Source organism: Protomyctophum parallelum, assembly GCF_964188405.1.
Source record: "Protomyctophum parallelum genome assembly, chromosome: 5".
NCBI lineage: Eukaryota > Metazoa > Chordata > Actinopteri > Myctophiformes > Myctophidae > Protomyctophum > Protomyctophum parallelum.
In genome coordinates, this window is record NC_139702.1 from 27,320,992 (window position 1) to 27,346,337 (window position 25,346).

General features: G+C 38.6%; 2 long non-coding RNA genes across 2 annotated transcripts; both read left to right on the forward strand.

The window, feature by feature from the left end:
* Positions 1-25,346, forward strand: LOC310859474. The gene is made up of 2 exons (XR_014569306.1): positions 1-68; positions 25,265-25,346. It is a non-coding gene; the product is annotated as an uncharacterized lncRNA (long non-coding RNA).
* On the forward strand, positions 22,928-24,763 carry LOC310859473. The gene is made up of 3 exons (XR_014569305.1): positions 22,928-22,991; positions 23,781-23,980; positions 24,339-24,763. It is a non-coding gene; the product is annotated as an uncharacterized lncRNA (long non-coding RNA).

Below are 25,346 nucleotides of genomic sequence, written 5' to 3' on the forward strand. Positions count from 1 at the left end.
ATGTATTTTTATTTTAATCCATCTGTATTTTTGGTTCTTTATCTCTTATCTTTGTATTGCAGAGCTACGTCTCTATCCTGTAACAATAAGGAAGTAAAAGAATAAATGCTGCATGCGTCTAAAAGCACAGAATCAGTGACTTTTTGTATTTTTGTGCATTTGTGTACTGAATATGCTGTGACTGATTTCAGTCATTGTGCCAGATTGGTGCCAGTTAATCAACCTTGCATGTTTTAGTTTCTGTCAACTAAAATGGAGGTATAGCTCCTTCACTATACTTCAAAGCTGACCTTTGGCCTCGACGAACTGACATTTCAGCCAACTATACCGTCACATGATGACCGACATTTATGGGAATTCATATCAATTGTCATATGATATACCATTACCATACCAGAGACCATTTGACAAATAAGTCAACTGAGTGGCAGGTACGACATCCCCACACACATTCAGGCCGAATGGCAATAATATGAAGTGAGAGACTGTCACATACATGTACACAAAATACAAACGCAAGCACGGACGCAGGCATCTGCCACAAACAGTTCTGTCATGGCTGAAAATCTGTTGTAGTGCTTGTGCTGTGTACATTGATGTGTGCTGCCGCGAGGCAGCAGGATGGTCTGTTAGCAGTGTTGGGTTAAACACAGTACACTACGTAACTTAATATATTGCGTAATATATTACCGAAATGTGGTAACTTGTAATATAATAGCATTACTTAACAAAAAAATGGTAATATATTATAAAACATATTTCTGTATTACTGCATTACTTTCTGTATTACTTTCTGTCTGTCTGTCTCGTCTTGTGACATGTGACAACTGCGGAAGTTAAAGAATGTCTTATTTTCTATAATTTGTCATCAAATTATTTATTGGCTTCCATGAATTCAAGGAATACATTTAGCTCCTGTGTTAACTGTCCATAGCTGAGTAGGATGGGGTATGTCTACGGCGCCAGTAGCATTATCAGGAATTACATTTTGCAGGGCAGGCAAGATGTGTCGTCCCGCCTGCCAGATGAGTACAAAGGCTGAAAGGCATGCATTCGCATTCCAATGGGTGATTGAGGGTCGCGCTCTATACGCGCAACGGCCAATCCGCTGCCCACTAATAGTTCTCAGTCATGTTTTCAAGTGGATTTGGCTATAGGCGGCCGTTTGGCCTCGCCTTATTGTACATACGCCACTGGTCTACGCAATATATCATTTATAATTATACTAAATATTATTTTTTTTATAAAGTATATTTATTGGGTTTTTTCTTTTTAAAGACAAACAGACATATTACACATAATAACAAACAAAATAAAAGAAAAGAAAAACAGCTCAGCACAACACTATTATAAATAAAAAGATTGAATATACAAAGACATGACACGGACAATGAACCAAAATGACAAGTGACTTTCGAATTTGCTTCTCAACCAGGGAATACATCCATACAGTACATTAATTACATATATTAACCCATTCTGACCGGGCACCCTTCATGCTCTAGCCACTGAAAAACAGCAGATCCACAAGCTCACAGCGCGCCCCCGAGTGGCGCGCTACGAGCCCGTAGGTCCGCCACCCCTGAAAAATCGAAGAACGACTGACACCCTTCAGAATCTGATCTCAGGTCAGAACGGGTCAACCAGACCAATATGTGTCCAGTGGAAACCTCGCATGAATCCTATCCCAGGTCAGAAAGGGCCAAGAAGGCAGACAATAGTTATCATAAGCATCTAAGGTTGGTACGGAAAGCCTCCAAGTATCGTGGCAGACAGTGTGGTTCCAATATGATTCAAATAAGGGTCCCAAATTTTGTAGAAAGTGTCCAATTTAGAATGCAACATGCATGTGATGTATTCACAAGGAATACAGCCCATTATAATGTTATGCCATGATTTCTTTGATGGAGCAACATCCTTGATCCAAAACAAAAGAATATTTTTCCTAGCAGCAAACGTTAATAAGTTGAACAACCTCTTATGTTTGACATCAATGACATGATCATCCGGGAGACCAAGTAAAAGACACAACGGATCTAAATCGATCGACACACCAAAAATAACAGAGAGTTCTGACACAATATCATACCAATAGTTCTGAAGCTTCACACAGGACCAAAGACAGTGAACGTAGTTACCAATCTCTGTCTTGCACTTAAAGCAAAATGGGGACGCACTGACATCCATTTTGTTCTTGAGAGCAGGAGTTATATGTATACGATGTAATATTCTGAACTGGATGGACTTAGTTCGGTTACAAACTGAAATCTGTTTCGCATAGGCCCACATATCTGCCCAGCCCTCATCATGAATAGAGACGTCCAGATCTTTTTCCCAGGACTGCTTAGTAATCTGAGAGGATATAGATGAATAGGAATTCAATACGTCACAGAAAATTGAAATTTGTTTCTTAGATAATTGCAAGGAGAGGGCTCGTTCTACCTGTGAAGCGGAACTATTGGTTAAAAGTGAAGTGTCCTTAGTAATAAAATGTCTAATTTGTAAATACCTGAAAAATTCAGATTTTGGCAACCCATGACGCTGCTGCAATTGTGTGAAAGACCTCAAGGTATGGCCATCAAGAAGGTCTCCAAGTTTGGTAATATACTAAATATTTAATTGTTCAATTTGAGCATTTAAAAAAAAGTAATATGTAATAGTAATATTAATATATTACTCTTGCTCAGACAGTAATATGTAATACAATATATTATTTTAAAATTAAGGTAATAAGTAAGTATAATAGAAATATATTCCAAATATAAAGTATACCCAACACTGTCTGTTAGTTATGACAAGAAGTAAAGAGAGGACTAATCTGTCTGTCTGCAGCATGAAAAGAGAGAGAGAGAGAGAGAGAGAGAGAGAGAGAGAGAGAGTCCGGCCCTGAATGCCTCTCAGTTGGCCCAATTTTCCACACCCTGAAACCCCTCCAAGGGTCCCCAAACCAAACTTTGAGAACCAATGGTGTAGTACAGTAGTACTGTGGACTGCATCTACAGACCAGCTATGATCTACAGGACAACAGATGTCAACATCAAGTTGACGATAACATTGACCACTTCTGTATCTTAGTCTCGATCTTTTCGTATCTTTTGTCATCAGTTATTTCCTCCTTTAGAATGAAAGAAAACGAGTAGTGTCGAAATATGAGATGCACAGTACTGTTTATGGTTTGTGTACAGACCGTAGGTTTGTGTACTGTAGTAGATTATCATGCTGGGGCCCTTTACTTTAGAATCATTATGATAGACTGGCTGATCATGCTAATTATGTGCTTTTGCCACTTTATTTTTTTTATATGTAACAATAAATAACACATATGAGGGCCGCTATCATTTCAATTTCCAGGTTGAATGCCTCTCACTTGGCCACTATTTTCTACAGTGCCACCCTGATCTTTGGGACCCATGCATGGGCTTGGCTCCAGAATGCCCATTCAGGAATCCAGCTCTGCCACATCGCCAAAGCTATAGTTTCATCCTCTTTCTCTACTAACATTACATTATTCAGCAGAAGGTCTTTGCAGGGAAATACTCAATAATACTTGTGTGTAGTAGTGTGTAGAAGTAAGTAGTGCAACTCCGTGTGGGGGTCCCCGGGACCCCGGGATATATATATATATATATATATATATATATATATATATATATATATATATATATATATATATATATATATATATATATATATATTAGTGCTGTCAGGCGATTAAAACTTTTAATCGCGATTAATCGCATGATTTGTGTAGTTAATCGCGCTTTTAAACACAATTAAAATTAAAATAAACACAAATAAAAAGTTCAAATCACTTATAAACAGATTTGGCAACACTGGCCAGAAACGACCAGTGTTGCTTCTTTTTGTCTTATTTTGTATAGACCTTTTGTATGCCATAGAGTTATACTGGCAACACCTCTGGCTTCTAGTTTCTAGCTGGTCTGGATATGTGCTGCTCGTCGACTCGTCTCTGTGTGTCAGTCCCAGCTGTCCCAGTGACTGGGAGATGGGACAAAAGCTAGTTTCATCTTGTTTCACCACTAACATTACATTATTCAGTAGAAGGTCTGTGCGCTCCAATTTGCAAATGTACAAGTCTGTGTTTTCTTATGAAGGCTTGCAAGTTAAAGTCAGTCATAATTACTATTGTGCATGGCACATGGGTATATTGTAAGACAAGGCAAGGCAATTTGTATAGCACAGTTCAACAAGGCAATTCAATGTGCTCAATCAAGCAAAAGAAACACAATTACAGTATACAATTACATTAGGATTGACTTGCCGAGAGGTGTTAAAATAAAAAACGTCTGGGTTTCCGAGGCTATTGAGTGTTTAACATTACCGATTGGAGTTGGGCGCGGAGTTTTAATCTGTCCTTTAATCTATCCTTTGCTTCCTTAATTGAAGAAAAGTATATGGCACATCCGGGTTGGTTTTCTGTGGTACCATACAGTGTCCCATTTCAATGTAGAACTGATACCTAATATGGCCATGTTATTATCGGACAGCAATTGGCTGGTATTAAACAGGAGGGGCCTATTAGGAAAAGGACCTGACCCATGATGCTATAAATTGCTTGTCAATTGTTTCAAATAATAAGAAGTTCTCAGAAGAACTCAACAGACGCTACGTTTTGATTCCAGGTAAGAACATTGTTTCTTTCATGTAAACACAGGGATTCTGCACAGTCAGACTTGGTAGCAGTCTGGTTATACAGTATATAAATCTTATACCTATAGTTCTTATAGTTCAGGTACATGTGAATATAAATAATAATGCATATATATCTAGAGGAGATAGCAGTCTTTGTACAGTACATGCTAAACAAGTTCTGTTCAAGAAGAAAGATGAGAAAGGATGCATTGCTGAGGATATCTGTTGTGGTGTTATTTACTTACTTTAATACTATTTATTTGGCTGGCTAAATAAACTAGAACCAGTTCCCCAATAAACCCTAATTGCAAATAAAAAGTTTCATTACTGTGCATAGAAAATTAAATGGATGTTTCTTTTTTCTGTTTTAAACTCTATGGAGTTATAACATTACTCTAATAGACTCCCAGGTGTGGTTAGAATATTGAAATGTGTCTTCCCTGTGTATTTTTTGTTTCTTCTTGGAAGCTGAAAAGCCTTTGAGTCAAAAGGCCAAATACAAATCGGATTATGACTATCTGTTCTCAGTGTTCTGGGCAATCAATCACTGTGTGAGAAGAAGTCAAAATGTCATGATCCTTGAATAACATCGTCTTTACACTCTCTCTCTTCCCTTCCCAGGCTATTACCTTCTATTCATCATGTCGATGATATATACTTTCTTGTATATATTATGTTTAAGCACCACTGTGACTGTGAGTGCCAAAAAAAAAGTGGATCTAGCCGGCGTAGTTTCAGCGATTGGTGCAGTTTATAGCATAATCTCTAAAGTCGCTCCAACTCATCGCCAGTGCCAGATTGTGATTGTGAATCATTGTACTTCCCATCAACTCACAAACCCAATGTAGGATATATTATTATTTATTTTTTATTTTTTTATAATACTTTATGTTTAATTTAAATCAGTTACTCTAAACATACTTTTTTTCTTTTAAGGTTATACATGTCTAGTGGCTCGGGCCACGTAGCTTTGCCACATGATATCGGCACCAACAAGCAGACAATGTTGGAGTTCCGCAAGACACCGCATACAGCGAGGGGTGCTGTTGGCGTCTTCACCTACGATCTCTTCAATACCAGGACCAACCGTGTAGACCGTGTAGAATTGGCCATCATGTTTTCTGTGCCCTACGACTTCAACCTTTACTCCAACTGGTTTGCGGCAGGATTCTTTCCACAGTGGAAAGCTTGCAATTACAATCTTTATCGCGAGATGTACTACCGGCGTGAGAGAAGGTTTGTCAGACGTAAAGCACCGCGACACATCACCTACAGAGACGGTAGATTTACTGTCAAGGCCACAATGACAAACACCTACACACCTAGGATGACAGTGGACGTTTATGATGGGTGGGTCCGTGGCTGAGTGTATGCTGAAATGCTAAGATGAGTTGCTGTTCCCTGCATGCAGGCTTGTTAATAGAAAGGAGAGGTCGCACAGCTCGTAGTCACGATGCAAAAAAAACCTTTTTATTTGGGTTACCAACCTTTCTATTTTCCGTGGTCAGCACCTCCCCACTATTGATGACGTGCGCTCCTACCTTTTTGTTTGCTTTGCTATTCAGGCTTGTTACCTTAAACTTAAACAATACATGGGCACACCCTATTCACATAAAATATCTAACAATCTAACAATAATTAATTTCCTAAAATTTGTTTTAAAATAATAATAAAAGGATTTAAAAAGTGAATTACTCAAGTTAGATATGCACTTTCATCAACAATGGTAATGAGGTAAATCTATTCATAAGTTAACGTTAACCGTCTGTACTCTGTATCTTCTTCTGCATTGTAAACGTATGCAGACTCAGGTCTTGGTTAATTGTAAAAAACTATTGAAATCCAGGTGGCCAGTTGTCCAGGGTCAGGGTGCCCATGTTCATGCAGACTATTCTCCAGTGTATTGTCATTTCTTTTGTGATAATATGTGATGTAATAATAATCGACTCAAAAGAAAAGACGAGTTGTATTTTTAATTTTTAATTTTAATCCATCTATATGTTTGGCTCTTTATCTCTTATCTTTGTATTGCAGTGCTACTTCTCTATCTTGTAAGTTGCAACAATAAGGAAGTAGAATAATAATAATAATAATAACTGCTGCATCTTACTTGAAAATAAAAGCACCTAATCAGTGACTTGTGTGTTTTTTTGTGAATTTGGGTGCAGAATAAATATTACTAGGCTACTATTATTATTTCATTTCATAGGACATATTTACAGCTGGTATTGGATGCTTTTAAATCTAATGTTTGAATGTTGTTACTACAGTGCTTTTTATTTAGCTATAATAGAATAACATGTGTTGTCAGTTACAACATGCTACAACTATTTATTCTGGGAACATACTGTTTTGTGCTATCCTGATAATTCTATTGTACTATACACCTTGCTGAACCATTTTCACATTTGAAATGTTTTTATACCAGACCGCCATGAGATATTAGTCGTTAGATAAGTACAGAACTGTTTGTAATGCGCTTACAGAAACCTATGAAATGAATAGGCATTCTCTCATTGCTGGGACCCCTTTCGATATGATCTCTGGGACCCCAATTTCTTCACTGGAAAATCCTCAGAACCATTTAAGGTCCATTTGGATCCTTTTGCTTAAAGACCTGTCCATTTAGTTCCACTATCATTTGGGGACCCCCTGGATCAACCCCCAGCTCAAGGACCCCACTTTTAGAACCTGGACACATTTTCTTAACCGCAATATTCAGGTCGATGGAAATGCTGAACTTAGTTCAGTTCCAGTGTTTGCCTCTACTGCTGTAATACCCATAATGTCCTCACTGTGTCACTATCATGCTCAAGAAGACTATGCACTGCAGTGTGCACGTATTGCCCATGCTCACTGTGTTCCATTTTTGTCTTCAATTTTGTAGCAGTGATATTGTTCACCATTGTTACATATTGTTTTCCTCAAAGTCAAACACTTCTTCTTGTTTCTCTCATGAGCTTTGTCACAAGACCTACAGGAGACATCCACATCGGGTTTTTTTTGTTGCTATAAGGTTATCAATTAACTGATCCAACGTGTTTGCTCCATATAAGATCCCTCCTCAAAAGTGAGTCTTATCTCTACAAAATACAGACTTAACACTCTTATGTCTCTTATGCAGTGGTGGAAAAATAACTACGTACATTTACTTAGGTACAATTTTGAGGTATTTGTAATTTAGTACTCCACTACATCTCGGATCCATATATTGTACTTTTACTCCACTACATTTATTTGAAAACTTGAGTTACTAGTTAGTTTGTATAGGTTTTTATTAAAACATACATTAACCACTTCAGCCCTATACATTTCGGCCATTTGAAAATAGCCGATCTACAAGCTCACAATGAGTAGCGATGCGATTTTTTTTAATACATTTTATACACTTTTACTTACTTTTGTACTTACCTACAAAATACCTACAAAAACTTTACTATACAAACTGGTCAAATGTTGGCTAAATTGTAAAATTACATAAGAAAGAGGACACAATTGTGAAAATAGCCGCTCTAAAAGCTCGTAGAGACAAAGCTTGTAGATCTGCTATTTTCACAATATTCAAACAAAATGTAATGCCTAAACTCCTAAAATTCCAAGTGCTAATCAGGGTGGCGGTCCCCAGTTCAAACAGGGTTCTTTTGGGGGGTCACAGCCATAGACTGTAAAAGGTCACGGCCTGAAAAGGTTGAGAACCCATGCTTTTGCAAAATTATTTCAGGGGGTCCCCAGATTATAAAAATAAATAAATGAGAGTTTACATAGTATACACATAGTACAACCTTAATGATTATATCTGGTTTCAGATGATGTATTTTCTCAATTATTAAGGTTATTGTAGCAGCCAATTTGTATTGGGGGTGTGGAGGGGGGGGCGGGGGTCGTGAGACATGGCAACATCAACACTATTTTATGTGTTGGTGTTTGTATGACAGATATAATATTATCTCCCTATCTCTCTCTCTCTCTCTCTCTCTCTCTCTCTCTCTCATTTTAATATTTCTTTAGATTATCCAGAAACTTCTGCTTTTGAACATAAATGGTGATTTACCGGCAGCCTGCTTGCTATGCATGATGTGACTGGAAGGAACTGGACCCAGTTTTAAACAGCTTCTGTCTTGTATCAACCTCTATGGTAGCAAGTATATAACCCATAATAGCATACTCTGTAATTTTACTCTTCTTTTTTACTCTAAAAAACAACATTCAACATGTCAGGTAACAAATGTCATACAGTGCATATAGTCACCGTCTACAAATAATGACCTTTGTAATGGTGATAAACTGTTCAAATCACATCATATGAATATGGTGGGCAGAGTGAATGGAGAAAGTAAATGAAAGGGACATGGGACAGATTTGGGAACCTTAAATGAATGCACAAACATTGACTTGGACAGGCTTGCAATGTTGTTAGGCTGTGCCAAACTTATATTTTGTAGCACTTTGAAAAATAAATAAACATTTGAATTGCAAAAAAAGAAGAAAAAGAAAAAGAGGTCAGAGTGGTTTATTGTTAGATCACTGAAACCTTCTGAAGAGGAACTAGCAGACTGTTAGATATTAAGTCAGGTCTCTTCATCTGAAGACCCTCAATGGGACCAAACATTATCACGTTTAAATGATTCAACGTGATAATGTCCCATTCAGTGCATTGACCAGAATTCTGACTTCTGGACAACTGTAACTATACCTATGCACAACATTAGAGTTAATTTCTACAATGACACTGTACATATTAGTTTATCTATTTTTTATCCCTATTCTGAGAGGGATAAATTACAAATTACAATGTGTTCTAGGAATGACTTTAATTTAAGCATTTGTTCTGGTAATCTAGACATGGTTAGACTCATGCAAAGCTTCCTTTCACACTTCACTAAGCAGCATCATGAAGCCAGTGTGAACACACCCAAAGTTATACACTCAGAGTTGTGTCAATCTGGGAACCCATCTGCAGAACAGAGACTATATTGTGTCAACGCTAGCTCTGGTCCATAGCTCTAATGTGTTTCATTTAGAGCTATATGTTACTCTCAACTTCCGCCGCTTGCATGAATGCAGCCTCTCCTCTTTAGCGTAAATAAAAATAATGTTTTTGCTTCTCACCAAAACAAAGGCGTCATTAGAAAGCCTACTTTCCTTAGTGGCAGCCAACAGGCTTCTTTTTGTTTAAAATGGGAAATTTGGTATCGTTGTTTTTTTATTGGCCTAACATATTGTCTGTGCTGTATACTGTACATACATTCATGAATCCACTTGCTGACCGGCTGTCGGTATTGAGGGGTTTATATGTGACCATACATTTAACATCCTATATTAAGCAAGATTTTCAAAATTTCATTATGCTGTCATTATACTATGTGACATGTCAAACTAGGGGGTTTTCATGATTCTCAATCCATTTCAAGCAATAGTTTCGCACAAAGAAATACTCGTTGGGCTAAAAACGGCCATCGCTCAAATGTGCCAAAATGTGCTGACCTCATCACATTTGTGATGACGGCTATATGTTCGTTTTTAGCCCAAGGAGTGCTCTTTGTGAAAAACGAATGTCGTGTATTTTCACCTTGGAATGGATAAAGCATAATGAAATGTTTACCTTTTTGACATTTTTGACTTAATATGATGTTAATGGTATGGTCACATATAAACCCCTATAAAACAAACTGCTCAATACCGACAGCCGCTGAGAAAGTGGATTCATGAATGTATTAGACAATATTTTAGGCCAATTAAAAAAAACTATATACCAAATTTCCCACTCCACACCCCCGGCTGCCGGACTATCATGGACTCAGACCTATAGTAGTCCCGGCAGAGTAGTTCAGGAGGAACCCTGCAGGTTTTTCCCATATGGGACTGATCGAGGGTAGCTACTGGGATGTAAGTCGGGACTTGATCACCGCGGCTGGGTCACCTGAGTGAGGGGTATGATGTTGGGAGACCCAAAACCCTGATGACCTTGGGATACATCACTGAGGATGCGTCCCAGGTGCATCCATGCAATGTATTTTTGTTTTAAACATCCACCTCAGCACAATCACAAAGTCAGCCAAATCAACTAAAACATATAGCATGGGTTTCCGCAAGGTATAGAAAAACTTGCATGCATTCATCTTCAGTAGACTTGGTCTATAAAGCTTTTAATGGTTTAGGGCCAAAATACATTTCTGATCTTGTACGATATCATGAACCGTCCAGATCTCTCAGGTCATTTGAGAAAGGTCTGCTTTTTGCCCCTAGAACCAAAAAGAGATGTGGGGAAGGAGCATTTAGCTTTTATGCACCAAATACCGAACAAACTCCCATTAAGCATCCTAATGTAATTGTATAATTGTGTTGTTCTAATTGTGTGTGATGTTCTGTTTAAAGCACAGTCATTGAATTGCCTTGTTGTTGAAATGTGCTAGATACAAATAAAACTGCCTTCCCTTGCCTTGCCTTACAATAAAATATCATATACTGGAAAATACCAGTACAGTAAAGGCCATGTACAATGGTAATATGACTGAAAATGCAATTCAGGCATTTAGCAGACTTTAACTTTAACTTGCAAGCCTTCATAAGAAAACACAGACTTGCAAGTGCGGATGGAGCACACAGACCCACACTGAATAATGTAATGTTAATGGAGTGTGATGATATTAAAGGTGATGATATTAAAGGGAATGTCTCGGTTCCCCCTAGGCCGAGACATCACAGGAGAAACAAGATGAAACTAGCTTTGGCGATGCGGCAGAGCTGGACTCCTGAATGGGCATTCTGGAACCAAGCCTAGGTCCCAAAGATCAGGGTGGCACTGTAGAAAATGGGGCCAAGTCAGAGGCATTCAATCTGGAAATTTAGATTATAGCCTATGTGTTATAAAAACATAATAAAGTAGCGAAATCATATAACCGACAGTCTATCATATGATTCAAATCTAAAGTAAAGGGCCCCAGCATGATAATCTAGTACCAGACCCCCATGTTTTACAAACAGATACAAAACATATTTCGACACTACTTGTTTTTCTCTCACTCTAAAGGAGGAAACTGATGGCAAAGATACAAAAAGAGAGAACTATGACTACGATACAGAAGCGGTATACATTTCAACATCATGTTGACATCCGAGGTCCAGTGGATCATATCTGGAGATGCGGTCCAGTACATAAAGCACTACACCATTGGTTTTTAAAGTTGGGGTCTCAGGGGTCCTTGGAAGGGTAGAAACTAAAATCAGCCAGAGAATGTATCATTCATGTACTGTACTGTACTATACTGTACTGTACTGTAATTCCTGTTCTGTTCTTTAACTATATAGAAGTGTCTATTTGTACGTCTCTAAATGTTTTGATGAATTGAACATGGTGGACCCTGTTGTAAACAAGTGTAATGCTTAATTTGGTCGTCCACTCACAGTTAACAGTCTTTGTATTGAGTTTGTGCTTGAAATGTACTGTAATTCTGCAAACTGTTAATAAATATTTCAATCAAAGTGTTGCGAATAAACATACAATTTGGATAGCATACATTAGATCACCCAGGTTGTATGTTTCTTGAATGACCACCCCCTCCCCATATAGTCGGTGGGGCTATAGCTCCTAATGGTAGACCTGTCCATTACTTTTCAATTTCCGAACAATAATAAACAAAGGACAATCAACAGAGGATACGCTGGGACAGAATAGTGGCTTTCTCAGGGCCTACAAGCGGTATTTGGCTGCCAGGGCTGGCTGTCTTGTAATCCAAAAATGTACACGTGTGTGGGTAGGGTGGCCTGGCTGGCTGGGTGTATGACTGACTACCGGCCTGAATGATTCAGCCATGCCTTGGTGTGAGATATGATCTGGACAACAGAACAGATGTCAATATGAAGTTGAAGATAAAAATTGACCACTTCTGTATCTAAGTCATTCTTCTCTCTTTTTTTGGGGTAATCTTTAGTCTTTATCAGACAGATAGATTAGTCATATACTTCTCTCTTTGTTAACTTTTCATCATCACTGATGTGTACACGTACACAGCCACGGCAGAGCTGTTTGTGGCAGATCTGTGTGTACAAGTATATGACAGTCTCTCTCTTCTATAAATTGCTTGTCAATTGTTTCAAATAATAAGAAGTTCTCAGAAGAACTCAACAGACGCTACGTTTTGATTCCAGGTAAGAACATTGTTTCTTTCATGTAAACACAGGGATTCTGCACAGTCAGACTTGGTAGCAGTCTGGTTATACAGTATATAAATCTTATACCTATAGTTCTTATAGTTCAGGTACATGTGAATATAAATAATAATGCATATATATCTAGAGGAGATAGCAGTCTTTGTACAGTACATGCTAAACAAGTTCTGTTCAAGAAGAAAGATGAGAAAGGATGCATTGCTGAGGATATCTGTTGTGGTGTTATTTACTTACTTTAATACTATTTATTTGGCTGGCTAAATAAACTAGAACCAGTTCCCCAATAAACCCTAATTGCAAATAAAAAGTTTCATTACTGTGCATAGAAAATTAAATGGATGTTTCTTTTTTCTGTTTTAAACTCTATGGAGTTAACATTACTCTAATAGACTCCCAGGTGTGGTTAGAATATTGAAATGTGTCTTCCCTGTGTATTTTTTGTTTCTTCTTGGAAGCTGAAAAGCCTTTGAGTCAAAAGGCCAAATACAAATCGGATTATGACTATCTGTTCTCAGTGTTCTGGGCAATCAATCACTGTGTGAGAAGAAGTCAAAATGTCATGATCCTTGAATAACATCGTCTTTAAACTCTCTCTCTTCCATTCCCAGGCTATTACCTTCTATTCATCATGTCGATGATATATACTTTCTTGTATATATTATGTTTAAGCACCACTGTGACTGTGAGTGCCAAAAAAGTGGATCTAGCCGGCGTAGTTTCAGCGATTGGTGCAGTTTATAACATAATCTCTAACGTCGCTCCAACTCATCGCCAGTGCCAGATTGTGATTGTGAATCATTGTACTTCCCATCAACTCACAAACCCAATGTAGGATATATTATTATTATTATTTTTATTTTTTATAATACTTTATGTTTAATTTAAATCAGTTACTCTAAACATACTTTTTTTCTTTTAAGGTTATACATGTCTAGTGGCTCGGGCCACGTAGCTTTGCCACATGATATCGGCACCAACAAGCAGACAATGTTGGAGTTCCGCAAGACACCGCATACAGCGAGGGGTGCTGTTGGCGTCTTCACCTACGATCTCCTCAATACCAGGACCAACCGTGTAGACCGTGTAGAATTGGCCGTCTTGTTTCATGTGCCCTACGACTTCAACCTTTACTCCAACTGGTTTGCGGCAGGATTCCTTCCACAGTGGAGAGCTTGCAATTACAATCTTTATCGCGAGATGTACTACCGGCGTGAGAGAAGGTTTGTCAGACGTAAAGCACCGCGACACATCACCTACAGAGACGGTAGATTTACTGTCAAGGCCACAATGACAAACACCTACACACCTACGATGACAGTGGACGTTTATGATGGGTGGGTCCGTGGCTGAGTGTATGCTGAAATGCTAAGATGAGTTGCTGTTCCCTGCATGCAGGCTTGTTAATAGAAAGGAGAGGTCGCACAGCTCGTAGTCACGATGCAAAAAAATCCTTTTTATTTGGGTTACCAACCTTTCTATTTTCCGTGGTCAGCACCTCCCCACTATTGATGACGTGCGCTCCTACCTTTTTGTTTGCTTTGCTATTCAGGCTTGTTACCTTAAACTTAAACAATACATGGGCACACCCTATTCACATAAAATATCTAACAATCTAACAATAATTAATTTCCTAAAATTTGTTTTAAAATAATAATAAAAGGATTTAAAAAGTGAATTACTCAAGTTAGATATGCACTTTCATCAACAATGGTAATGAGGTAAATCTATTCATAAGTTAACGTTAACCGTCTGTACTCTGTATCTTCTTCTGCATTGTAAACGTATGCAGACTCAGGTCTTGGTTAATTGTAAAAAACTATTGAAATCCAGGTGGCCAGTTGTCCAGGGTCAGGGTGCCCATGTTCATGCAGACTATTCTCCAGTGTATTGTCATTTCTTTTGTGATAATATGTGATGTAATAATAATCGACTCAAAAGAAAAGACGAGTTGTATTTTTATTTTAATCCATCTATATGTTTGGCTCTTTATCTCTTATCTTTGTATTGCAGTGCTACTTCTCTATCTTGTAAGTTGCAACAATAAGGAAGTATAATAATAATAATAATAATAATAATAACTGCTGCATCTTACTTGAAAATAAAAGCACCTAATCAGTGACTTGTGTGTTTTTTTGTGAATTTGGGTGCCGAATAAATATTACTAGGCTACTATTATTATTTCATTTCATAGGACATATTTACAGCTGGTATTGGATGCTTTTAAATCTAATGTTTGAATGTTGTTACTACAGTGCTTTTTATTTAGCTATAATAGAATAACATGTGTTGTCAGTTACAACATGCTACAACTATTTATTCTGGGAACATAATGTTTTGTGCTATCCTGATAATTCTATTGTACTATACACCTTGCTGAACCATTTTCACATTTGAAATGTTTTTATACCAGACCGCCATGAGATATTAGTCGTTAGATAAGTACAGAACTGTTTGTAATGCGCTTACAGAAACCTATGAAATGAATAGGCATTCTCTCATTGCTGGGACCCCCATTCGATATGATCTCTGGGACCCCAATTTCTTCACTGGAAAATCCTCAGACCCCATAAAAATCCATTTGGATCCTTTTGCGCACTCTCTGACTTAAAGACCTGTCCATTTAGTTCCAAACTATCTATCATTTGGGGACCTCCTGGAACCCCCTCAAGGACCCCACTTTTAGAACCTGGACACATTTCTTAACAGCAATATTCAGGTCGATGGAATTGCTGAACTTAGTTCAGTTTCAGTTTCAGTGTTTGCCTCTACTGCTGTAATACCCATAATGTCCTCACTGTGTCACTATCATGCTCAAGAAGACTATGCACTGCAGTGTGCACGTATTGCCCATGCTCACTGTGTTCCATTTTTGTCTTCAATTTTGTAGCAGTGATATTGTTCACCATTGTTACATATTGTTTTCCTCAAAGTCAAACACTTCTTCTTGTTTCTCTCATGAGCTTTGTCACAAGACCTACAGGAGACATCCACATCGTATTTTTTGTTGTTGCTATAAGGTTATCAATTAACTGATCCAACGAGTTTGCTCCATAAGATCCCTCCTCAAAAGTGAGTCTTATCTCTACAAAATACAGACTTAACACTCTTATGTCTCTTATGCAGTGGTGGAAAAATAACTACGTACATTTACTTAAGTACAATTTTGAGGTATTTGTAATTTAGTACTCCACTACATCTCGGATCCATATATTGTACTTTTACTCCACTACATTTATTTGAAAACTTGAGTTACTAGTTAGTTTGTATAGGTTTTTATTAAAACATACATTAACCACTTCAGCCCTATACATTTCGGCCATTTGAAAATAGCCGATCTACAAGCTCACAATGAGTAGCGATGCGATTTTTTTTTAATACATTTTATACACTTTTACTTACTTTTGTACTTACCTACAAAATACCTACAAAAACTTTACTATACAAACTGGTCAAATGTTGGCTAAATTGTAAAATTACATAAGAAAGAGGACACAATTGTGAAAATAGCCGCTCTAAAAGCTCGTAGAGACAAAGCTTGTAGATCTGCTATTTTCACAATATTCAAACAAAATGTAATGCCTACACTCCTAAAATTCCAAGTGCTAATCAGGGTGGCGGTCCCCAGTTCAAACAGGGTTCTTTTGGGGGGTCACAGCCATAGACTGTAAAAGGTCACGGCCTGAAAAGGTTGAGAACCCATGCTTTTGCAAAATTATTTCAGGGGGTCCCCAGATTATAAAAAATAAATAAATGAGAGTTTACATAGTATACACATAGTACAACCTTAATGATTATATCTGGTTTCAGATTATGTATTTTCTCAATTATTAAGGTTATTGTAGCAGCCAATTTGTATTGGGGTTGTGGAGGGGGGGGGCGGGGGTCGTGAGACATGGCAACATCAACACTATTTTATGTGTTGGTGTTTGTATGACAGATATAATATTCTCTCCCTATCTCTCTCTCTCTCACTCTCTCTCTCTCTCTCTCTCTCTCTCATTTTAATATTTCTTTAGATTATCCAGAAACTTCTGCTTTTGAACATAAATGGTGATTTACCGGCAGCCTGCTTGCTATGCATGATGTGACTGGAAGGAACTGGACCCAGTTTAAACAGCTTCTGTCTTGTATCAACCTCTATGGTAGCAAGTATATAACCCATAATAGCATACTCTGTAATTTTACTCTCACTCTCTTCTTTTTTACTCTAAAAAACAACATTCAACATGTCAGGTAACAAATGTCATACAGTGCATATAGTCACCGTCTACAAATAATGACCTTTGTAATGGTGATAAACTGTTCAAATCACATCATATGAATATGGTGGGCAGAGTGAATGGAGAAAGTAAATGAAAGGGACATGGGACAGATTTGGGTTTTATATGAACCTTCACTTAGTAAGAGACCACACCTTCGCTCAAGATCAACGGTTTATTGAAACAGAATGAGATGAATGCATGGAGTGGAGTGAGGAACCCAAGGTAGGGCGAGACTCAGGGTGGGGGCGTAGTCTCTGGAGCTGACGGTCATCTTTGCTCTATACTCGGAATGAGCGGCTGGTCGTCTCTGCTCCGTCACTGCCCCCCCTGGATTCCTAGAGAATCGAGGCGGAAGGAGGAGGTTGGGGTGGAGGAGGATGGCGATTTTGAAGAGTAGTGAAAATAGCCGATCTACAAGTGCAGTACTCACAACCCATGTTTGGTCTGTCATGGAGCAGGACAAACAACTTGGTTGAGAGATCGCAGGTGTATTTATGCTGTGGTGATTGCACCAGGGATTGGCTGGGTGATAATGAAAGGCAGGTGAGTTGATGAGGAGGGAGGAGTTGTTGATAATGAGGGAGGAGTGGTTAAGGTCAAGCGGAAGGAGGTCTCTTCTCCCGAAACTACGTTGTATAAATACAACTTCCCTTAAATGAATGCACAAACATTGACTTGGACAGGCTTGCAATGTTGTTAGGCTGTGCCGAACTTATATTTTGTAGCAAAATAAATAAACATTTGAATTGCAAAAAAAGAAGAAAAAGAAAAAGAGGTCAGAGTCAGAGTGGTTTATTGTTAGATCACTGAAACCTTCTGAAGAGGAACTAGCAGACTGTTAGATATTAAGTCAGGTCTCTTCATCTGAAGACCCTCAATGGGACCAAACATTATCACGTTTAAATGATTCAACGTGATAATGTCCCATTCAGTGCATTGACCAGAATTCTGACTTCTGGACAACTGTAACTATACCTATGCACAACATTAGAGTTAATTTCTACAATGACACTGTACATATTCGTTTATCTATTTTTTATCCCTATTCTGATAGGGATAAATTACAAATTACAATGTGTTCTAGGAATGACTTTAATTTAAGCATTTGTTCTGGTAATCTAGACATGGTTAGGTTTATGCAAAGCTTCCTTTCACACTTCACTAAGCAGCATCATGAAGCCAGTGTGAACACACCCAAAGTTATACACTCAGAGTTGTGTCAATCTGGGAACCCATCTGCAGAACAGAGACTATATTGTGTCAACGCTAGCTCTGGTCCATAGCTCTAATGTGTTTCATTTAGAGCTATATGTTACTCTCAACTTCCGCCGCTTGCATGAATGCAGCCTCTCCTCTTTAGCGTAAATAAAAATAATGTTTTTGCTTCCCACCAAAACAAAGGCGTCATTAGAAAGCCTACTTTCCTTAGTGGACGCACTCTTAGCCCTCCACCACACATGAACTGTACTTTTTGGCCAAAAGGGGATTTTGTTTCCACCGGAAAAATAATACTTTTAGTTACTCCACTGCGCCTTCTACCGATATTGCCCAGAGAATTGCCCCATAGAGAATATTTTTCCTCTGGTGAAAAAAAAATCCCTTTCTGGCTAAAAAGTTTATACAGTTTATACGTGTGGTGGGGGGCTCAGAGTGCGTCCACTAAGGAAACTAGGCTTTCTAATGACACAACCAGCCTTTGTTTTGGTGAGTAGCAAAAACGTTCTTTTTATTTACACTAAAGAGGAGAGGCTGGTCTGCATTCATGCGAGCGGCGGAAGTTGAGAGTAACATAGCTCTAAATGAAACGCATTAGAGCTATGGATCAGAGCTATGTTAACGCTAAGGATTTTACTTAACTCGCCAAGTAAAAAAAAGGAACCTTGGTGTAGTCATAGTCCGGCAGCCAACAGGCTTCTTTTTGTTTAAAATGGGAAATTTGGTATAGTTGTTTTTTTATTGGCCTAACATATTGTCTGTGCTGTATACTGTACATACATTCATGAATCCACTTGCTGACCGGCTGTCGGTATTGAGGGGTTTATATGTGACCATACATTTAACATCCTATATTAAGCAAGATTTTCAAATTTTCATTATGCTGTCATTATACTATGTGACATGTCAAACTAGGGGGTTTTCATGATTCTCAATCCATTTCAAGCAATAGTTTCGCACAAAAAAATACTCGTTGGGCTAAAAACGGCCATCACTCAAATGTGCCAAAATGTGCTGACCTCATCACATTTGTGATGACGGCTATATGTTCGTTTTTAGCCCAAGGAGTGCTCTTTGTGCAAAACGAATGTCGTGTATTTTCACCTTGGAATGGATAAAGCATAATGAAATGTTTACCTTTTTGACATTTTTGACTTATTATGATGTTAATGGTATGGTCACATATAAACCCCTATAAAACAAACTGCTCAATACCGACAGCCGCTGAGAAAGTGGATTCATGAATGTATTAGACAATATTTTAGGCCAATAAAAAAAAACGATATACCAAATTTCCCACTCCACACCCACGGCTGCCGGACTATCATGGACTCAGACCTATAGTAGTCCCGGCAGAGTAGTTCAGGAGGAACCCTGCAGGTTTTTCCCATATGGGACTGATCGAGGGTAGCTACTGGGATGTAAGTCGGGACTTGATCACCGCGGCTGGGTCACCTGAGTGAGGGGTATGATGTTGGGAGACCCAAAACCCCGATGACCTTGGGATACATCACTGAGGATGCGTCCCAGGTGCATCCATGCAATGTATTTTTGTTTTAAACATCCACCTCAGCACAATCACAAAGTCAGCCAAATCAACTAAAACATATAGCATGGGTTTCCGCAAGGTATAGAAAAACTTGCATGCATTCATCTTCAGTAGACTTGGTCTATAAAGCTTTTAATGGTTTAGGACCAAAATACATTTCTGATCTTGTACGATATCATGAACCGTCCAGATCTCTCAGGTCATTTGAGAAAGGTCTGCTTTTTGCCCCTAGAACCAAAAATAGATGTGGGGAAGGAGCATTTAGCTTTTATGCACCAAATACCGAACAAACTCCCATTAAGCATCCTAATGTAATTGTATAATTGTGTTGTTCTAATTGTGTGTGATGTTCTGTTTAAAGCACAGTCATTGAATTGCCTTGTTGTTGAAATGTGCTAGATACAAATAAAACTGCCTTCCCTTTCCTTGCCTTACAATAAAATATCATATACTGGAAAATACCAGTACAGTAAAGGCCATGTACAATGGTAATATGACTGAAAATGCAATTCAGGCATTTAGCAGACTTTAACTTTAACTTGCAAGCCTTCATAAGAAAACACAGACTTGCAAGTGCGGATGGAGCACACAGACCCACACTGAATAATGTAATGTTAATGGAGTGTGATGATATTAAAGGTGATGATATTAAAGGGAATGTCTCGGTTCCCCCTAGGCCGAGACATCACAGGAGAAACAAGATGAAACTAGCTTTGGCGATGCGGCAGAGCTGGACTCCTGAATGGGCATTCTGGAACCAAGCCTAGGTCCCAAAGATCAGGGTGGCACTGTAGAAAATGGAGCCAAGTGAGAGGCATTCAATCTGGAAATTAAAATTATAGCCTATGTGTTATAAAAACATAATAAAGTAGCGAAATCATATAACCGGCAGTCTATCTATTCAGTCTATCTATTCTATTCTATTCTATTCTATTCTATTCTATTCAAATCTAAAGTAAAGGGCCCCAGCATGATAATCTAGTACCAGACCCCCATGTTTTACAAACAGATACAAAACATATTTCGACACTACTTGTTTTTCTCTCACTCTAAAGGAGGAAACTGATGGCAAAGATACAAAAAGAGAGAACTATGACTACGATACAGAAGCGGTATACATTTCAACATCATGTTGACATCCGAGGTCCAGTGGATCATATCTGGAGATGCGGTCCAGTACATAAAGCACTACACCATTGGTTTTTAAAGTTGTGGTCTCAGGGGTCCTTGGAAGGGTAGAAACTAAAATCAGCCAGAGAATGTATCATTCATGTACTGTACTGTACTATACTGTACTGTACTGTAATTCCTGTTCTGTTCTTTAACTATATAGAAGTGTCTATTTGTACGTCTCTAAATGTTTTGATGAATTGAACATGGTGGACCCTGTTGTAAACAAGTGTAATGCTTAATTTGGTCGTCCACTCACAGTTAACAGTCTTTGTATTGAGTTTGTGCTTGAAATGTGCTGTAATTCTGCAAACTGTTAATACATATTTCAATCAAAGTGTTGCGAATAAACATACAATTTGGATAGCATACATTAGATCACCCAGGTTGTATGTTTCTTGAATGACCACCCCCTCCCCATATAGTCGGTGGGGCTATAGCTCCTAATGGTAGACCTGTCCATTACTTTTCAATTTCCGAACAATAATAAACAAAGGACAATCAACAGAGGATACGCTGGGACAGAATAGTGGCTTTCTCAGGGCCTACAAGCGGTATTTGGCTGCCAGGGCTGGCTGTCTTGTAATCCAAAAATGTACACGTGTGTGGGTAGGGTGGCCTGGCTGGCTGGGTGTATGACTGACTACCGGCCTGAATGATTCAGCCATGCCTTGGTGTGAGATATGATCTGGACAACAGAACAGATGTCAATATGAAGTTGAAGATAAAAATTGACCACTTCTGTATCTAAGTCATTCTTCTCTCTTTTTTTGGGGTAATCTTTAGTCTTTATCAGACAGATAGATTAGTCATATACTTCTCTTTGTTAACTTTTCATCATCAGCCACGGCAGAGCTGTTTGTGGCAGATGTGTGTGTACATGTATATGACAGTCTCTCTCTTCACGTTATTGCCATTAGACGGTGCGTTGTTTTCAATAAAAAAGGTGTTTTGATCCACTCTGTCTCGGAATCTGTCATTTTCCTGTTGCGCATTTACAATGGAGTGAAATCCAAGATGGATGCCATATTCCGAGACAGAGTGGATCAAAACACCTTTTCTATTGAAAACAACGCACCGTAGACTTTCAAACGCAGGGCGTAGGCCAAGCTGAGAAGTGGGGCAGCAACGTAAGCACCTTAGATTGTGCATATGTACATGTTAAGAGCGATTATAGGTCCGCGAGCCAAAAATTTAAACACCATTATAGTAATGATCACTCAGAATCGAAAAATACCTCTATGAGAGTCTAAATCTTAGGCTAACGGATACCATACAGCTCACGCAAAGGAAATGGCCTGCAACTATGAGAGAGAGAGAGCTACAAACTGTTACTTTTCATGATTAAAAAGAAGAAAAAAAAAGCAAGCAAGGATATGAGCTCGTAAATCTGCTATTTTGAAAATCATATCCTTTGCAAATCTTTGAATATATTATGTATCTTTTTAAACTGAACATTTTTAACTCTTCAATCTTTGCTTCTGGGGTCAGAATATTTTCAGGTTGGGGTTTGCAGCCAAATGTTTGGGGGTCCTTGACATGAAAAGGTTTGAGCACCACTGATACACTATAGCAAACGCTTGCAGAAAACTGTTGGAATTTAGAAGCCATTTGCAGAATCGGCCTCAGGTGGGCCTTAATGGGTTGCATTACCGATTGGAGTTGGGTGCTGACTTTTAATCTGTCTTCCTTGTGGCACCAACAACTATTACTTCAGTTTTGTATTTGTTTAATTGAAGAAAAGTATGGCACATCCGGGTTGGTTAAACTTCTCATCTCAATGTAGAACTGATACCTAATATGGCCATGGCCATGTCATCATTATGCAAGAATCGGACAACAGCAATTTGCAGTTTTAAAAAGGAGGGGCCTATTAGGAAAAGGCCCTGCCCCATGATGCTATAAATTGCTTGTCAATTGTTTCAAATAATAAGTTCTCAAAGAACTCAACAGACGCTACGTTTTGATTCCAGGTAAGAACATTGTTTCTTTCATGTAAACCCAGAATTCTGGTAACAGTCAGACTTGGTAGCAGCATGGTTATACAGTATATTAATCTTATACCAATAGTTCTTATAGTTCAGGTACATGTTCACATGTGCATATTAACAATGTATATACTGTATATGTACATCGAGACCAAAAATGTGGGGTCTGAGAAAGGATGCTGAGGTTGTGTTGTGGTGTTATTTACTTACTTTAATACTATTTATTTGAACTGACTAAATAAACCAGTTCCCCAATAAAGCCTCAATTTCAAATGAGGAGTTTCCAGTGTTTGCCTTTTGATGATATGCATACAAGCAATGTTTTAGAGTAACATTCCATTAGTTCAGAACAAATGCATGCTTCTTTTCTTCTTGAAGTCTAAATGAATATTTAGGAACTTGACCGCAGAGGGCAACATTCTCTCTTTAAAAAAAAATTATTTACATTTTATGCATGAAGAAATACAATCAGATTATGACTGTACTGGGCAATCAATCCCTGGGTGAGAAGAAGTCAATGTCATGATCCTTAATCCATCCATTTTGGGCGGGAACCCCTTTTGGTGTTAGCATTATGTTATGCTTTAGCTATTGAAAAATAGCAGATCTACAAGCTCATAGCGCGCCACCGAGTGGCACGCTACGAGCTTGTAGGTCTGCTATTTAAAAAAAATCTAAGAACCACTGACATAGAAACATGGCTTTTTCAGAAAAGTGTCAGGATATAGAAGACATTAAATAACATGGTCTTTGCACTCTCTCTTCCCTTTCCAGGCCATTACCCTTCCACTCATCATGTTGAAGACGAAGATATTTACGTTTCTGCTTATATTATGTTTAAGCACCACTGTGAGTGACGCTTTTGTACGTAAGGCTTTTAGACGTCTCAAGACTCACGTTTCCAGGCTCACTCATCGCCAGTGCAACATCGTGTTGAGGAACCATTGTACTTCCCATAAACTCCAGAACCCCGGGTAGGCTACTTTTAACTTTTCTTTTAAACTTTTTATAATACTTGATACTATGATTTTGTTTTTATTAACATATGTTAATTGATTTTTCATTACAACAAAGTGATTTCAATTTCAGTAATTATTTACATATATTTTCCACCCACATCCCCATGGCAGCACAAATACAAAGACAATATTTGAAGAAACTTCAGGCAATGTTCATAAATACAGAACAAAAATAATGATAACAAAAAAAGAAAAAACACATACATTACATACAGTTAAATCAAACAAATGCACCAATGTCCGTCACAGTTCTTTATGATTTATTTTAATCAGTTATACTCTTTAAACATTTTTTTTTCTTCCTACTTTTAAGGATGTACATGCACAGTGGCTCGGCCGTAGCTATGCAACGTGACATCGGAACCAACATGGAGGTGGAGTTGAAGTTCCGCAAGACACCGTATGCCACGAGGGGTGCCGTCGGCGTCATCACCTACGACCTCGTCGACACCAAGACCAACCGCGTGGACAGGAAATTGGCCTTCATGTTCTCCGTGCCCTTCAACTACATCTTTCACTCCAACTGGTTTGCGGCGGGATTCTTTCCAAAGTCCAAAGTTTGCAATAAGTATCTTTATCGCGAGATGTACTACAACCACGAGAGCCTGTTTGTCCGACGTAAGGCAGCGCATGTCATCACCCACACAGAGGGCAGATTTACTGTCAAGGCCACAATGACAAACACGCACGCACCCAACATGTTAGTGGAGGTTTATGATGGTGGCGAGTGAGATGAGTGGCTTTTTGCTTCCCCCCCCCTCGCAGCTCATCCCTTCGATGGCTTGCGTAGGAAGAGAGCTTTTTTGTGCCTGGCCCATGCCCCCGCCACCCCCACCCATAGAAACGTGCCTGCACAGCCGAGTATTATCATCCTACTTGAAATGTGATGTGATGTCTTCTTACCCCCCCCCCCCCCCCCCCTCTATGTTTTATTTTTTAAGAAAGATGTATTTGGCGCTGCACTGCGGCAACATAGACATAAGGGCTAAGCTTGCATGCGGGCCCTTTGTCTAAGACAAATGTCTTCCTTGGGAGACAAATAATAAAGAACCTTGAACCTTGAACCTTGGCTGTGTTGGAAATGCTGAAATTTAAAGATGGAGTGCAACGATTTTTTCACACACGATGTACGCATTTCACTATAGTACTTCTATTGTTCAGTAACTTTATCAACAATGGTACTATAAGTTAACAGTCTGTACTTTTTAGTTATTTATCTCTTATCTTTGTATTGCAGAGCTACGTCTCTATCCTGTAATAATAAGGAAGTAGAAGAATAACTGCTGTGTCTTCCTTGAAAATAAAAGCACAGAATCAGTGA